Source organism: Stegostoma tigrinum, chromosome 4, assembly GCF_030684315.1.
Source record: "Stegostoma tigrinum isolate sSteTig4 chromosome 4, sSteTig4.hap1, whole genome shotgun sequence".
Lineage (NCBI taxonomy): Eukaryota > Metazoa > Chordata > Chondrichthyes > Orectolobiformes > Stegostomatidae > Stegostoma > Stegostoma tigrinum.
In genome coordinates this window covers 116,065,550-116,083,289 of record NC_081357.1, presented here as the reverse complement: position 1 = coordinate 116,083,289, position 17,740 = coordinate 116,065,550, and the positions used below count along the sequence as shown (strand labels likewise).

General features: G+C 43.7%; 1 protein-coding gene across 1 annotated transcript in view; it reads right to left on the bottom strand.

Annotated features, from left to right (window-relative positions):
• LOC125452775 (hippocalcin-like protein 1) overlaps nt 1-17,536 on the bottom strand; it is a 56,468-nt gene extending 38,932 nt beyond the window's left edge. Inside the window, exon 1 of the mRNA XM_048531603.2 lies at nt 17,241-17,536. The gene's annotated coding sequence lies outside the window, so the exon portion shown is untranslated. The remainder of the gene's footprint in view (nt 1-17,240) is intronic.
• Between the last annotated feature and the right edge of the window lie 204 nt (nt 17,537-17,740).

The following is a 17,740-nucleotide window of genomic DNA, read 5'->3' as shown; positions in this document are numbered from 1 at the left end:
CTCGGTCCCTGGTCCAGTGAGGCAGCAGTGCTAACTATGGAGACACTGTGTCGTCCCTCTGCTATCTTTATGTAATCTGGCCTATATGAGATACTAGACCCACAACAATGTGGCTAACTGTTAACTGTCTTCTGGGTAAATCAAAGAACAATAGTTCCTGGCCTGTAATTATACCTAAAACCACTGACTGAATAAAACAAAACAATTTTTGCTAGCAGCACTCAATCAGAATCAAAGCCAAAAAACAGACTGGAAGAACCTTCTCATCCTCCAGTACATTTCCCTCCTCAACCTATTCCCATACCTAACCTGAAGATATTGCTGAGATGGCCCCAGGTGCGCCTTTTGGCCTCTCCTATCTCACTAGGTGTGCTGAAATATTAAATACTAAGACTCACCAGGAATCCTGACTGGTGATTTAAGCTTCCTGCTGTAAATACCCATTAGCCATCTGGAGAACAGGGGATCTGGCTCAGAGACCAGACATACCCCAGAGGGTACACTGCAGGATATCTCAGATATGCCAGTGCAAGGGTTCAGTGCGAATTCCCTGCGAAGTTGGAAGTTGTGGCAGACAACTCCCCCGCTCCCGAGGACCCTCTGAGATGACCCCAACTTGAATTAGAGTCAGAGACTTTGACAATTCTGACCTTGTGAACGGCATAGTTAACAGGGAAATGTTAGACAAAGAAATCCCAGTCTAACCCTTGGGGAAAATGACACAGCTGACCCATTAACCACATTTCCCTTCTTCATTTTGACCTTGCTACTCTCTTATACATTTACCTCCGCTGCACAGCTTTATAAAAAAGCTGTCTGGGCCAAAAACAGAACACAGCCGCTAGTGCTATAAAAGGTTGTGGGGGGGGGGGGGGGGGGTCACTGCACTGTGAGGTTTGTTGAATAGAGAAGACTCCCCACCTGAAGATTGGTTAGGAGAAGAAAAGGACCACGACAAATGTGTATTTCTTTTCTCTGATCTGGGTTGGAAATAGGGTGCCTGGGCCATTTGCAATTCTCTCAGATGCCTCTAGCAAGGTCAACATTTATTGCCCACCCCCAAATGGCTTTTAGAAGGTAACTGTTCAGATATAATCCTGAACTGATGCCGTTTGTGTGACAATGATCGCACAGGGCTGCTATAAATCAGAAACAATGCTTCCCCGCTACCCGCCCCCCACTCCCTCAAACCTCGTGGTGTGCAGTTATCAGAAAAGTGCCATGGAGCATTAACAAGTTACACACGAGGTATAGAATCAACGATGTTTACAAGTGAAACCACACAGCAGTCTGGGGATCACAAACTGGCTACATATAGCAGAGGGAGAATAGGTACAGGAACCATTGATGTGGAGTGCAGAAATCCCTTGGCTTAATTGATCAACACATGATATATGTTAGATTAAGCAGTGTCTCCACTTCTGTTTTAATGAATTGCAGCTGTTTAAAAAAATACCATTTAATATTGGCGAGTTGTACCAAGCATTAGCTCATTCATTCCTAGATTCAAGTCAAACAGAATAAAATTGCTGAACACCACAATCATTGAGTGCTACTAGAATGACTCAACAACCAGTATTTTTTTTTGTTTTGAAGATACTAAGACAAAAAAAAAACCACACTGGAGGACTTGGGTAACTATCAAGATAAAATACAAAGCATTTCCTCAAGGAGAATCTTACAGCGGTCTGTGCAACATGAATGAGATTTGTGGCACAATCAAATGAGAAGTCTGGTGAGGCTGATCAACTTCAGAAGCATTTCATATCTCCATCTTACCACTTGTCAAAAGCTTATGGTGAGTTCCTCACTCAGAAGCAATGAGGTGCCAATTAAGGAGAACTATTCCTGGTGAAACACATTGTTGGGGTGTCAACATTCAGCTTCCCCCCTTGCTGAATGCATCAGGCATCTAAACAAAATTGAAGGTGAAATCCCAGCAAGCACTTGGTGAGTTTAGCTTGTCACTTGATCTGAACAACCTGTGTGTTGGACAATGGACTCCAACATCTCAGAGTGCTCTCCATGGGCACGAGCCTCTCTTATCCCATGTTCACAAAGACATCTAATGCGCGCCAGCCTTTAAAAATTCCTCATGGCACATCTCTGATCTACTCATTATATACTTCTGCACTAATAACTATCGTAATGTTGTAGCAAAGGCACTGAGGGACACAGACCTAGCTCATGGACTGGACTAGACTGTAACTCCAAGCTCTTTGACTCTACAGGGATGCTCCCTGCCTTTTAGAAATGTGTCCCCTCTTCCAGAGATATGAGGCTCATTTTACAGTTTTGCAGAGGCACAATGCCAGGAAACTGGTTGGCATGCCTCTGTGGTGGCACAGCTGTTAATTTTGAGGAATTGAGTTGGCACTAAGGAGGGTACATACAGGGTTTGAGGTGTCAGGGGTTGCTAGGAGAGGTGGGGGGTGGGGGCGGTAATGAGAGCAACTAGGAAAATGAAGACGACAATTGAGACAGTGGCAGAACATGAGCCTTGGTGGGAGGTGGGTGCAGTAGCAGTGATGGAGGAGTATGAAGTGTTGGAGAAGAGACGGTGCCACATACGCTGGCAGAGTGGAGAAGGTCATTAACCTTCTTCTTGCTGGGCAATCCTCCAGACTACACTGAACCCAGGTGGTAAGCACAGACCAGGCTGGCATGCTCTGGCATTGCTGCCTCCTCGAGCTGATGTAGGACTTCCTGCAGGACCAATAATCGGCAAAGGGGAGTGCCAATGTGCTCATCTGCCTTGTCCAGGGTAAATGTCAGGACCCACACAGGGCAGCTCTGGACTTACATCCATATTCACAATGGGTTTTAAAGATAGCGTGGACACAAGGGATAACAGTGAATTCTGGGATATTCGTTGAACGGAGAATGATTCCAGGAATGGGGGCAGGGGGGAATTTTATGATTTTGGTCCAGTGACAGGGGAGGATCAAGTGATATAGTTCCAAGTCAGCAGGTTGTTAGGAAAATTATCATTTCTTCACTTTAAACAACCAAGGATACAAATTTCATGCCACGAGTTTAAATATTAAACTTGTTTGCCACACTTTATACAAGGAGAAACTCTCGGGGCTTTCATGGATACAAATATAACCAGAAAATTAATTACAGGGAGAGAATGAATGGATTGTGGCTATTTTCCCTTGAATGTGGAGACTGAGGGGCGACCTTATAGAAGTCTATAAAATCATGAGGGGCATGGATTGGATGAATTGCCAAGGTCATTTCTCGGGGTGGATGAGTCAAAAACTAGAGGCCATAGGTTTAAGGTGAGAGGGGAAATGTTTAAAAGGGACCCAAGGGGCAACTTTGTCATGCAAAGGGTGGTGTGTGTATAGAATGAGCTGCCAGAGGAGATGGTAGAGGCTGGTACAATTACAACACTTAAAGCGCATCTGGATAGGTATACACATAGGAAGGATTTGGAGAGATAACAAGGTGTAGAGCTGGAAGAACATAGCAAGCCAAGGAGCATCAGAGTAGCAGGAAAGCTGAGTTTCGGGTTGAGACCCTTCTTCAGGAAAATTTTCTGAAGAAGGATCTTGGCCCAAAACATCAACTTTCCTGCTCCTCTGATGCTACTTGGCCTGCTGTGTTCATCCAGCTCCACACCTTGTTATCTCAGATTCTCCAGCATCGGCAGTTCCTACTACCTCTGAGACAAGGGTTTGGAGGGATATGGGCCAAATGCTGATAAACGTGGCTAGATTAATTTTGGATATCTGGTCGGCATGGACGAGTTGGAGCGAAGTGTTTATTTCTGTGCTGTCCAGCTCTACAATTTTATGACAATAACATGTGCCATGCACAGCAGCTAGTGTCTTTAAATATGCCAAATGTTACATATTAAGTAGCAGTTTCAAGTCTTGCACCTGAAATGATTCTCATATCAGTGACAGCAAGATACATGCAGCCAAGAATCATCAACTTTGGCTGGATATATTCCTGGAAGTTCCATCACACTGACACTGCCTCAGCTACAAAACAGTATCGTTTCCATACAATATCCCTACAAGCTCTCTGCCAGGTTGCCTGCAACAGTGCACAGGAAATTCTTTAATTCCTGGATATTTGGCAACTCTAATGTAGTCACTGCATGGAAAATATTAACAGTCTGGCAATCCACTTTAAAAAAAATGCCTTTTCTTCAAGAAACACTGTCTTTTTAATCTCCGCATTAAGATTAAAAATAGTTCTGCCATTTCTGTTATATGCCTCACTAAAATAGTGCAAAATACTTCAATTTCTAGATTGGATTTTCTGATGTATTGTTTGCTCTTTCGGGGTAAAGTTTCTTCCCTCTCCTCCCCCCACCCCACCATTTCAGAGAGCGTCAGCATTACACTCAGTTCAGTTACAACAAGTTTACTGTAGAGGAATAGGTTAATGGCTAATTCATACATTGTTTGTTCTTTCTGAATAACCTGGTCTTACTCAACTTCTCCGATTTTCTACAACTAGTATTGTTATAATTTAAAATTAATCTATCAGGTTTGAAGAGAGCTGTGTGCTGCAGGCCTACGTCTCCCAAAAACAAATTTAAGACTGCTCAGGCTCAGAGGGACTCACCCTGACAGTTTGGAATGCAATAGAATGCAGGTGCCAAAAGTTAGATTTGCCATAATCATGTTACATTGAGTTTCTTTTCCTTACCGTTCTAATTTTAAGAAAATAATCTCAAAATGCTTGAAGACCATACATGATTTTTCTCAAGTAAAACATGTTTAATGCTCAAACAGATGAAAAACTCAGGCAATGTTTCTGTGAGTCATCGCAATTGAGAAGACTCTGAAATCCCTGTTATAGGGCAGTGAAGCAAGCCAAGAGCTTCTGTTGATTGGAAAAGGAACGAATTAGACCAAATGATCAATTGTACCACCATTCCAAATCCAATGAAATCCACGGTCAATGCAATGACATCAGTAGTCCTCTCTTTGCAATTGTCTGTCATTCATAAAATTCATGGTCTGATGACAGACTCCTTTGCTCACATTTAGTCATTCTTAAACTGATCTATCCCCAACCCACAACCTCGCCGTCTACCCACATCCCACCATTCTCAATGACTTGGCATCAAATGGATTTCCCTTTTAACGTAAAGGATCATTCACAAACCAAGTTGTCCCGAACATTTGGTCGACAAGCTTCAAGACCAGAGTTGCACAATAACCACTAAACTGAAAACATGAAAGTTGCCAAATCAGGGATAAAAGAGAGCAATTTTGTAAAAATCACATAGCAACAAGATTTCATTCAGGATCTCTGATGTGTTGGGTTTCCTAATCTTACAATGAAACTACATTGCAAGCTGAAGCCGAGCAGTGTTCCATCATTAAAGGAAACAAGTACTGAGAGGATCTGAGGCACACTACCTCTGGCATCAGTTTCTGGTGATTGAGTAGCTTCTGTAACTATCCAACCTCACTGCTTTCACTTTCTACAGCTTGTTCAATCATTCAGAAAGTGAACAAAAGACAGTTTGGGATATTTTACCTTAAATGAAAACAAAGCATCACTGTTACACAGATTTGCAAGGACTTCATTTGAAGCATTCTGGTCAACATTGAATTCAGTTTGAACTAGATCGATGGGGATAATTCTCTTTCGGCCAGGTTCAAGTTGCGTTGGAACTTTTGCAGAGGGTTTGTCATGAGGCAGAATTCGCTCACTATCTCATACCAAATTTGCCCAATTTCCACCCATCTTATCACACATTATTACCGAAACAAGTCACCTCTACATAGGTATTCAGGAATTCATCAGTACTCCGTACACTGGTGCCATCTTTAAAAACTAATGGCAACCTGGAAAAGGGCCAATCTGGAATTGTACAGTTCCACACATTTACTCCGGATGTGTCAGGGAGGGTAAGTCAGTGCACTGCTTTGCAGGTAAGCACCTGGGGTTTCTACTGGACTGGGAGATGCCTATGAGGGAATTCCTCCTCCCTTGGGATTAGCAGCAGAGGCCATGTCACAGGCCACCCCAGTTGTCTGGAGAAGTGCACAGGTGGTCAATGTCTCCACTCCCCAGGGCAAGTACCTCCCACTCACTATCGTTACTAGTGTACCACCTGTCACCAAGCTTGTGCAACACCACACCCACTACTGCCCACAACCTCTTTCCCACCTCAACTCACTACAAAAAAACCTGCATGCCCCCTGCGCAGCCTACTCAGTCAGCCATGACACTTCCCACTGGCACCAATATTAACAGGTGTGCCACCCACTTACATCTCCCTTGATACCTGCCCCTCTCACATACAGCCCTCAACAGGCAGAAAATCCATGACAGCTCACTCAGCTCCTCACCCATGAAATGACAAGAGGATCTGGATTCTGACTGGCATTTGGACTGATGTTGCAGGTTGCTCCCAACTCACTGGGAGCCCCAGAGTTAAGGCTACGACTGTCCCACTCCCCGCCTTGAGTTGATTGAGGACTGACCACTACAAAAAAATTTCCTGGCTGTGTCTGCCCTAAATGGCATGGCAGGACAGCAGTAATATGAGTCTGGCATCTCTGGCTGAGTGGACCGAGTCCAAAAAGGCATGGCAAGGCAATGTAGGGACACTTAGTGTTTAGGTGCCTCAGAGTGAGCGAGTACTAAGAGAGCAAGTGAACAGGCTAGAGACGCATGTCCAGTACAGGAGCTGGGTGCATGCCCCTGAGCTCAGTGTCTTTGCTGCAACATTTCTATGATAGTTCCTGACACAGTCCTGAAATGCAGAAGCTCCCTGTAAGTGTGTTAGCAATGAGCCATGAGGGCTCAGAGGCTTGTCTATGTCAGCTGCATGGACATGGAATGCATAGTCAGGTGCCCACAGATCATGTCCTGAGATGTTGGACACAAACACCAGGTTATTTGGAGCAAGTGGGGAGCTAAAGTGACCAGATGTTTGCTCTGGTTTTCTAATGGCAAGATTATTTGAAGGGTTTGAGAAGGTGGGAATCTGATTATTAATAAGGCAAGATGGGCAATTAACAAGGTGTTTAACAAGCAATAATCCCTGTCAATTGGCATCTCACTGCTACCTAGTATAAATTGCACCATGCCACTTGTGGGTGGCATGGTGGGTCAGTATTTAGCAATGCTGCCTCACAGCTGAAGGGACACGGGTTTGATTCCAGCCTCGGGTCACTGTCTATGTGGAGTTTGCACATTGTCCTTGTGTCTGCATGGGTTTCCTCCTGGATGCCAAAGATGTGCAGGTTACACGGGTTGGCCATAGGGAATGTGAGGTGTGCAAGTCGGGGGGGGCGGCGGGGAGAGAGCGGGGGGGGGAAAACACTCTTCAGGGTCAGTGTGGACTTGTTGGCTGCTCCCACACTGTAGAGATTCTATAGAAAAGCATTGAAGATGCAGCAAGATTGTCTAGTTGTTGAGATTGGCTTTGTGGCACTTATCAACCAATTCTACCACATCTCACTCAGACCCAGAAAAGTCTGCACACGCCATACTTTAAGATGGAAAATTCATTGGCTTTGCACTTCAAAAGTTTCCAAAGTCCACAACTTTTGACTATCTATCCCATTAGTGCATCTTACCCTTTTATAACATAAAAGATTTGCATTGAAGTGCCTATCTTTTAGAGCTGTTCATATAATCAAGTTTCATTGAAGTAGCAAAATTACTACCTTAAATTAAAAGCTGGAAGGGCAAATAGATGTAGATGTTCAAAATTCATTGAGTGTTGATATAAATATCACATGTACTCAATAGTTCTGCAAACTCCAGCTAAACCTCAATTCATATCCTGCCCACAAAATAATCCACTTTAAAGTTAACCGCCTAGTTCTATCCACTAAGCTGCTTTATTTGACTGTTTACTTCCCACCAGTACAAGCTGCTCATTCTGTCATTTGCTGTTGTTTGACCTCACCTATTGTTGTAATATTAAAAAACGTCTATTAATTCCCAACTTCAGTCCCAGCTGCTGCTGTTATGTCTTTAAAGAAAAAAAAATCTCCTTACATCTGTCACTGGGTTGCAACCTATGTTTAAACCAGTGAGATTCATCTGCATGGAAGTCAGGGTAGAAAGTTTCCATTTAAATCTCAGCACTGAAGTGGAGAGGAGTGGAGTGGAGTAACAAATTAAAAAGTTTTCAAACGCCCTTACCGGGACTACTTGTTGAGAATTTTCTCAGATCTCACGTGAAAAACTGGTGGAAGAATGTGACTCAACTAAAAACATGGAAAGAGATGACCTCACCCCAGACGTCCCCATCCCTATAACTGAATCTAAATTGAAGAGTCAACAGAACTGTAACATTACATAGTCTTGCACTGCTTAGAGTATCACTGAGAATTCAATTCCTTCCTGCAATGGAAGCTGTTTTTAAAATGTTGGATTCTCAAACCAGCACACAGTCATATTTTACAAAGGTACACCTCCACCTTATGAAGCCCTGTAAATGCATGCATTTTCATGAAACCACCATACTATTACGTATACACTATTTGCAAGTGATATCCAAGTATCTTGACTTGATTGGTGCACTGGCAGCAAGGGATATTCAGGGTTAATGCTTGGATGTTAGGTGTGCTTTTGAGTCAGTGGGAATAGGTGACCTTGTTTACATCTGGTAATACTGAACAAAAAGTCCAATTTTCATCAGACAAGTCAGTGCAGTAACTCCCATTAATCCACTTATATTCAGATCAATAATCACAAAAATGACTTTTTAGATACAATTTATCCTACCATTACTCTTGATCGAGCCAACAGTTTTGATGAGTGCTTTCTGTAATGAGCAAAGGCAGTCATAAAAGGCACAAAAAATTATGTTCATCCATTACATAGCTTCAAGCCATAGTCAAGCAAGAGCTAAAACTACACTTGAAGTTAATGGGAATGCTTAACATAACCAATGTAATTGATGACAAAACAGCTCTGCAGCATCAAATTAGCAGGTAATGAATTATGTCCAACCATAAATAACTAATTATTACTTTCCTTCTGCACAAGCTACTTGTCACAAACTAAGTGGACATCATCCAGCATCATTTCAGCCAGGTTCTAGAAAGTGTCAAACAGTAACTGCTGTAACACTCCTGTTCTTGGCACAGAGCATTTTGTTGACAGGACAGCCAAGACTGCGATCTCACTTAATAGGAATTCAAGGATTCAACGCTATATTTCATCACAAGAGCAAAGAGCATTGACACTTTAATCTTTCATATTGCTTGGTTTCACATTATATACCAAGTATTTAAGCAATGCTAAAAATAATTTAACTATTTTCTCATTCCCCACATGAAAATCACAAAGATTTTACAGCACTGCAAATGGGTTTGTGTATGATGTCTAAACTCTCAGGTCCATAGAGAATAGCTGGAGTACATCTTCGGCATGTTGCTGAAGCATAAAGGAAAGTGATAATTAAAATTGGGTAGCTTCTTTATCCAATCACCCCTGGTTTTTATACGAGGCTGCATTATATAAAAAAGCAATTCTAGGCCCAGTATTGGTTACTAAACAGACTAATAAGCTAAAACAAAGAATTCTAAAGGGGGCATAATAATTAGTCCCATCTGTAATGTTAACAAATTTCTAAGCCAATTCAGAAATAGTGGCAACACTTCCTGTTTTTGTTTACATTTTATTACAGAAAGCATTCCTCACCTACCAAAGTTATAATGGAACTGGGTTTCCCATGGAGAACACAATTTAAAAACTGTAACCTACAGTTTCAGGTTGCACAAATTGCTAATAAATCTGAACTTATTGTTTGCCACTCATCTTCCTTCAAAGTAAAAAGTATTGAAATTCAAAAAAGTGTCCTGGATTTTTATTTTCCTCCTTCAAGATTTGAAGTTGAAATTTTGTTTAAAACTCAACCTCACAGGTGACCAAAAACCTCGAATTCAATTTCCACAATTAACCAAAATTCTGGTTCTTCTAACACGTCAGGCTAGACAATTTTACTTTTGAGAAAAGTTAGGGGAGACACAGTGAAGGCACAACATCTTGGGTACAGACAACTGTCGTCTACCAACAAGACATACAAGTTACTTTTATCATAAGCAGGGTGGTTATTTCGCCCAGAATTTAAAAGAGTTTTCAGCACTTAATGCTGATTAAGGGTAAATGGTAAGTTATTCTGAGCGGAAGAGTTACGGAAATGAGTGACAATGGAACTGATTCCCCAGTTTGAATGTTTTGATCTCTGCTCGGTCTGCAACTTCATCACATTGGAAAACTGGATAAAAAGCAACCAGCAACACATAATAGCCAGAACATCGAGGTGACTGAAAAGTTAGCAAGATAGTTACAATATAACCAATCAAATTGTCTCATGGTATGGAGGAAAACTACAAATAAAAGGAGAAATTGTAAAAATAAAATTAGATTTCAGATATGTAATGATTCATGAGATGCAAGAGGAATCATTATCCTGTGGATTTTAACTAGCTAACCTAATCATAATATTGAGTGCACTACGAAGTGGTTCTCGGAAAGGTTGTAGTTTAGTACCTTAAAGATCCTCAACCCTCAAATGCTACAACTAATCATTTCAACAATTTAAATGCATTAACTTAAATTTCAATTGTTTTATGAACATGAGCTTGTAAACTCTAGTCAGAGTTAGTTATAAAGAAAGCAGAGATTGTACACCAAAATGCATTATGTAGGAAACGTTTAAGATGTGGTGCAGAAAGTCAACAATGTATTGAACATTATGTAGTTGAATATTTACAGACGCTTTGGAGATCAAGATCTGATTATTAGGCCAAATCTAAATTTGGTAGCTTAAACCTTCATTAGAAGACTCAGAACTATTTTTGGATCTGGATATATATTCACTCCTCCCTTCGGTTTGGAGATGAATTATTTCACATCTTGCACACTAACATTTAAATGTCACCATATTAGACACATTCATGTCAAGTTAAGTGCATGTCAAATACACTTGGTACACAATTTAAGTGATCCTATTCCTGGGCTCAAATTAAAGAGCTAACAGACCATTTAATTTTCTTTTAAAATAACCAGGACCAAATACATTGCTGAAGCCATCAGTTGCAGCATTTGGGAACTGAAGTTTTGTTTATAAAAAAGATTTATTTTTTAAAATGTAGAACATGAATTAAAACAAATTAATTTCTTGAAGAAAGAATTCTTCACATTTGTAATACTCAGAATTAAACGATTAGGTTCGCCAAGTTAAAGTCTACAAGGATAGTAAATCCCATTACATAACTAAATCTAATTCTACTGGTTACTTACCAAAACATCATTCATAATAAGCATGATTTACGGAAGATTCGTGCCATTACCTAGCAAAATTTCTCACATGAATGTGTCACTACAAAATGAACACCAGTTTGCAACACATTTAATATCAGTACTGAGGTGGGCAAATTGAAATGCCATAGAATTGTAAGAAGGGCTCTTTAAGGCAATTTAAGAATTATCAAACATGCAAAACATAAGTACTGATATATTAGAGATAATGGGAACTGCAGATGCTGGAGAATTCCAAGATAATAAAATGTGAGGCACTCTCCATCTTCGGTCCGCCTCCCCCTCTCTCCCTATTTATTCCAGTTCCCTCTCCCCATCCCCCTCTCTGATGAAGGGTCTAGGCCCGAAACGTCAGCTTTTGTGCTCCTGAGATGCTACTTGGCCTGCTGTGTTCATCCAGCCTCACATTTTATTATCTACTGATATATTAAGTTGGTTTGGAAAATGGATGGACAAAGACTTTGCTTCCATGAAAACAGACAAGAATCTTGCTCAGGTAAATTCAGATACTTTTTTTTCATTGGTTGTGGGCTTCACTAACTTGGTGAGTACTTATTACCTCTCACAAATTGCTGTCAAGGAGGTGGTAGGGGTCTGCCTTCTTGAGCTGCTGCAGTCCATATGGTACAGATACACCCCCACTCCCTGCAGCTAAGAAAGGAGTTCCAGGATTTTGACCCAGTGACAGCAAGGGAATGACACTAAGCCTCCTAGTCAGTATCGGGTGCTTATTGTGTTCCTACGCAGCATCCCGCACAGGGGGAAGGATACATATTATAATTTATATATAACTACCCTGAAAGTAATCATCCAATTATACTTGGGAAGGATTGTATTATAGATAGGAACCTAAAAACCCCTTTTCATTGCAGAATTTAATCGTTAAGTATATGCTTTTGCTCTGAAATTACAAGTTTGCAGATCGTTAATGTGGAGACAATTTTTCTTCTGAATGATCTTAAATAATTGGAGGATAATTTGGCATCGAGTCACTCGCTTTATCACGGCATTTACAAAATGGTCCTAATTGCTTAGGCCTGCTCATAGTTTTGAAGTATTTTCTAAAATGTAATTTAACCCAGCTTTCTTGTTCTGTCTTTTAACCTCTGCTCTCTCCAACCATAATTGCTCAATCAGACAAATTTCCAAATCAAGGAAGCTAGGCCTCCTGGTACCACTCAGAAAAGAAATTCTATAAAAGGAAATGTGATGTCAAAAGCATGACCAAGGTTGCAGTCACATTTCAATATCATGTGTTCCACTCCTCGCAGCCTAATGGAGATAGATAATGCCCCTTCAAGAGGAAGAACTGGAGGAAACAATCTTGAGGTGCAGCGATTGGGAACTCATCCTTTGAATTGAATAACCTAGATTTAAATGTGGTTCGAGTTAAAGTGCTTTTTTAAAAAGAGCTAAGAAATTGTGTAATCTTAATATGTAATGTCCTGTTCAGCAACTGAGTGATTGGAACTGCATTGGAATAAATCGGGGTGGGGATTTAGGTGTAATGTGTGCACACAGCTGGTAAGCTTTACTGTGGTCCATAAAGCAAGTGACCTTGGAGTGCTCCATATGGCCATGGATACAAACATAGGGCATTCCCTCCTAACATCCTCACCCAAATAAAGCACAAGCATTCAAGGACTCTAGGCCATCCCAGAAGAACCTAATTGGGGAGTAGATATTTTACCTCTCATCTGGTGCCATCACACCACATAACAGGTGTTACACAAACTCAGCCATAGGGGAATTAAACATACAATCACCATAGGCTGGGTCTGTGCCATCGGCTGCGTATAGAGAAGGGTGTGCTTCTTTTTCCTACGTCTGGGCTACCAGATCTAGGTTCAACTCTGAACTACACTGTAGGTACAGGTTGATGAACAAGATGAAAAAGCAGTCCCTTTTCATTTACTTTGACATCCAGCATGATATACATGTGCGGGTGGCATTTCTGCACACTCTGGATCAGGGAAAACCTTTTTTTGCTGCCACAGAGGATTAACAGTCCAGTGAGTGGGTATAAAAAGCAGCTAAAGAATGACATTTGCAATTGTATGGCCAGCTAAACCTTCCATTACTTTACAGCCTAAGATAATAAAATGTGAGGATGGATGAACACAGCAGGCCAAGCAGCATCTCAGGAGCACAAAAGCTGACGTTTCGGGCCTAGACCCTTCATCAGAGAGGGGGATGGGATGAGGGTTCTGGAATAAATAGGGAGAGACGGACCGAAGATGGAGAGTAAAGAAGATAGGTGGAGAGGAGAGTATAGGTGGGGAGGTAGGGAGGGGATAGGTCAGTCCAGGGAAGACGGACAGGTCAAGGAGGTGGAATGAGGTTAGTAGGTAGATGGGGGTGCGACTTGGGGTGGGAGGAAGGGATGGGTGAGAGGAAGAACCGGTTAGGGAGGCAGAGACAGGTTGGACTGGTTTTGGGATGCAGTGGGGGGAGGCGGAAGAGCTGGGCTGGTTGTGTGGTGCAGTGGGGGGAGCGGACGAACTGGGCTGGTTTAGGGATGCAGTTGGGGAAGGGGAGATTTTGAAACTGGTGAAGTCCACATTGATACCATTAGGCTGCAGGGTTCCCAGGCGGAATATGAGTTGCTGTTCCTGCAACCTTCGGGTGGCATCATTGTGGCACTGCAGGAGGCCCATGATGGACATGTCATCTAAACAACGGGAGGGGGAGTGGAAATGGTTTGCGACTGGGAGGTGCAGTTGTTTGTTGCGAACTGAGCGGAGGTGTTCTGCAAAGCGGTCTCCAAGCCTCCGCTTGGTTTCCCCAATGTAGAGGAAGCCACACCGGGTACAGTGGATGCAGTATACCACATTGGCAGATGTGCAGGTGAACCTCTGCTTAATGTGGAATGTCATCTTGGGGCCTGGGATAGGGGTGACAGAGGAGGTGTGGGGGCAAGTGTAGCATTTCCTGCGGTTGCAGGGGAAGGTGCTGGATGTGGTGGGGTTGGAGGGCAGTGTAGAGCGAACAAGGGAGTCACGGAGAGAGTGGTCTCTCCGGAAAGCAGACAGGTGTGGGGATGGGAAAATGTCTTGGGTGGTGGGGTCGGATTGTAGATGGCGGAAGTGTCGGAGGATGATGCGTCGTATCCGGAGGTTGGTGGGGCGGTGTGTGAGAACGAGGGGGATCCTCTTTGGGCGGTTGTGGCGGGGGCGGGGTGTGAGGGATGTGTTGCGGGAAATGCGGGAGACGCGGTCAAGGGCGTTCTCGATCACTGTGGGGGGAAAGTTGCGGTCCTTGAAAAACTTGGACATCTGGGATGTGCGGGAGTGGAATGTCTTATCATGGGAGCAGATGCGGCGGAGGCAGAGGAATTGGGAATAGGAGGGTGGGTGCAAAATTTCCATCCGCTATTCCCAATTCCTCTGCCTCTGCCGCATCTGCTCCCATGATAAGACATTCCACTCCCGCACATCCCAGATGTCCAAGTTCTTCAAGGACCGCAACTTTCCCCCCACAGTGATCGAGAACGCCCTTGACCGCGTCTCCCGCATTTCCCGCAACACATCCCTCACACCCCACCCCCACCACAACCGCCCAAAGAGGATCCCCCTCGTTCTCACACACCGCCCCACCAACCTCCGGATACGACGCATCATCCTCCGACACTTCCGCCATCTACAATCCGACCCCACCACCCAAGACATTTTCCCATCCCCACACCTGTCTGCTTTCCGGAGAGACCACTCTCTCCGTGACTCCCTTGTTCGCTCTACACTGCCCTCCAACCCCACCACATCCAGCACCTTCCCCTGCAACCGCAGGAAATGCTACACTTGCCCCCACACCTCCTCCGTCACCCCTATCCCAGGCCCCAAGATGACATTCCACATTAAGCAGAGGTTCACCTGCACATCTGCCAATGTGGTATACTGCATCCACTGTACCCGGTGTGGCTTCCTCTACATTGGGGAAACCAAGCGGAGGCTTGGAGACCGCTTTGCAGAACACCTCCGCTCAGTTCGCAACAAACAACTGCACCTCCCAGTCGCAAACCATTTCCACTCCCCCCTCCCATTCTTTAGATGACATGTCCATAATGGGCCTCCTGCAGTGCCACAATGATGCCACCCGAAGGTTGCAGGAACAGCAACTCATATTCCGCCTGGGAACCCTGCAGCCTAATGGTATCAACGTGGACTTCACCAGTTTCAAAATCTCCCCTTCCCCTACTGCATCCCTAAACCAGCCCAGTTCGTCCGCTCCCCCCACTGCACCACACAACCAGCCCAGCTCTTCCCCCTCCCCCCACTGCATCCCAAAACCAGTCCAACCTGTCTCTGCCTCCCTAACCGGTTCTTCCTCTCACCCATCCCTTCCTCCCACCCCAAGTCGCACCCCCATCTACCTACTAACCTCATTCCACCTCCTTGACCTGTCCGTCTTCCCTGGACTGACCTATCCCCTCCCTACCTCCCCACCTTTTCTCTCTCCATCTATCTTCTTTACTCTCCATCTTCGGTCCGCCTCCCCCTCTCTCCCTATTTATTCCAGTTCCCTCTCCCCATCCCCCTATCTGATGAAGGGTCTAGGCCGAAACATCAGCTTTTGTGCTCCTGAGATGCTGCTTGGCCTGCTGTGTTCATCCAGCCTCACATTTTATTATCTTGGAATTCTCCAGCATCTGCAGTTCCCATTATCTCCATTACTTTACAGCCACTTATTAAAAGCAGTGTGGTCTGTAAACTTGCCCTGTAATCCAATGTGAAAAAGCAAGCATTCGTTAGCTGGGAGAAGAGATAGATGTGAACATTGGAGACAGACTATTTGAGTAATACTTTCGAACTGCACACAGCCTTTCATGAATCTTGTCACTGGAAGTATACATGCTGGACTGTAATGTACACAGATCACTAGCAGTCTCAATCTCACACCTGAATCTAAAGCTTGGTCTGGACTCCTGGGTTAAAACTAACCACAGCCTTGTACTCGTGCCTCACGGTGCACTTATATCACAGGCCCGCTCCACCTTGTCTGGCTTTGCACCGAGTTTTGTGGGGATTATTCATCTCATCCATGGATTACTGCACGTCGTTTTGTGAACCTGCCAGGTAGACTATTTTTCAAACGAGAGTTTTAACAGATTCAGTACAGCAGCTGTACTGATCGCCAAAAAAAAGTTAATAATTTTTCCCCTTTGCCAACTGCAATTCAAGCAACGTCCAGAATAAATCATCTTAAACTAAAATCCCCAGGGGATTGTTTTCTTTTGAACAGCAGTGGGAAATGTTGAGGCTATTGCCCACAATACTGCCTTTAAAAGAAATGCGTTCGAGGTCAGCGTATCATTCTGAAATCGATTTTTTTTCCTTCTCCCATCCATTAACGCTGGATGTACATTAGAATCTCACATTCCAAAACTGTAAGGAAACACGACTGACACGACTCCTAGGACACCCAACGAGCGACAAGAATTTCATTTCAAGGAGGGAATTAAAACGCCCTGGTCCAACTCATACGCCCATCTCCCGAACTGTTATGAGTTACAGAACTCAGTTTTGCTGTTGGCTGATGCTTACAGACCTAACCCGAGAAAACAGAAAAAAAGTTACACCAGACAAGAAATGTCAATCCAGGTTTTCAATGACGGTGAACCTTTAAAACGTTCAGTTTGGAAAACTAGTTTGGGGCAGTCGGGATTTGGGGGGGGGGGGGGGTGGAATGGAAGGAAGGCAGAATATTGCCAAGTTATTTTGTAAGTGGAGATGACAAACATAGTCTAATACGTCCAGGGTGGAGAAAGAATGAGAGTCTGGAAGCTGTTTGTTTGGAGACAGCAACCCCTCCACACCCCGCCACCACCATTCTGTACTTTATTTCCTGCAGCCCGTGTCTGGAGCCACTGTAACAATAACAGATCAGGGAAGTTGCTGTACTGCACTGCTGCTGCTCGCACTGCAACCCGGTTTCCTCTCTATCTGTCTCTGTCTCACACACACACACAAAAGACTCACCAACTATCCCACAGAGCTCCTTCGAGAGTGCCTTTCCTCTTTTACTCTGTAGGTCCGTTGTTCAGTTCAGTTATTTATTTTTAAAATTAAAACGACTACAGACAAAACCAAAAACCTATCAAGAAGAAACAAAACAAAGGTGACTTCAAATCAGTCACGGCGTATTGGAACAATCACAAGCCTGCAGTGAAGAGGCATCAGTAGTTTGTACACAACCCTGTCTACTTCTGGAGCAGCGCTTTCCATTTCAGGCAAAAGATGAAGAGCCGCCGCGCGGCTCCATGTAACCATTTCCATGGACCAGACCATGCACTGGAGAGGGGGCAGTGTGCGTGAGTGAAGAGACGGTTCATCCCACAGGGTCGCTCATCTCCTTTACATTATCGTGCAATCCTACCACACCATATACTCTGCTGCAATTACTCGTCAACTCTTGTTTTAGGACATAAAATGCTTATGCATCAAAAATGAAAGCAAACATACAATCTACTTCCCCCCCC